This window comes from Bison bison, unplaced genomic scaffold (genome assembly GCF_000754665.1).
Source record: "Bison bison bison isolate TAMUID 2011002044 unplaced genomic scaffold, Bison_UMD1.0 scf7180017864383, whole genome shotgun sequence".
NCBI classification, from domain to species: Eukaryota; Metazoa; Chordata; class Mammalia; order Artiodactyla; family Bovidae; genus Bison; species Bison bison.
In genome coordinates, this window is record NW_011494955.1 from 6,710,443 (window position 1) to 6,711,178 (window position 736).

Here is a 736-nt window from a genome sequence, read left to right on the forward strand (position 1 = left end):
CATCAGAGTCTTTTCCAGTGAGTCAACTCTTCGCAGGAGGTGGCCAAAGTACTGGAGTTTCAGCTTTAGCATCATTCCTTCCAAAGAACACCCAGGACTGATCTCCTTTAGGATGGACTGGTTGGATCTCCTTGCAGTCCAAGGGACTCTCAAGAGTCTTCTCCAACACCACAGTTCAAAAGCATCAATTCTTCAGCACTCAGCTTTCTTCATAGTCCAACTCTCACATCCATACATGACCACTGGAAAAACCATAGCCTTGACTAGATGGACCTTTGTTGGCAAAGTAATGTCTCTGCTTTCGAATATGCTGTCTAGGTTGGTCATAACTTTCCTTCCAAGGAGTAAGTGTCTTTTAATTTCATGGCTGCAAGAATTGATGCTTTTGAACTGTGGTGTTGGAGAAGACTCTTGAGAGTCCCTTGGACTGCAAGGAGATCCAACCAGTCCATCCTAAAGGAGATCAGTCCTGGGTGTTCATTGGAAGGACTGATGCTAAAGCTGAAACTCCAGTACTTTGGCCACCTTCTGCGAAGAGTTGACTCATTGGAAAAGACTCTGATGCTGGAAGGGATTGGGGGCAGGAGGAGAAGGGGACGACAGAGGATGAGATGGCTGGATGGCATCACTGACTCAATGGACGTGAGTCTGAGTGAACTCCGGGAGTTGGTGATGGACAGGGAGGCCTGGCATGCTGCGATTCATGGGGTCGCAAAGAGTCAGACATGACTGAGCA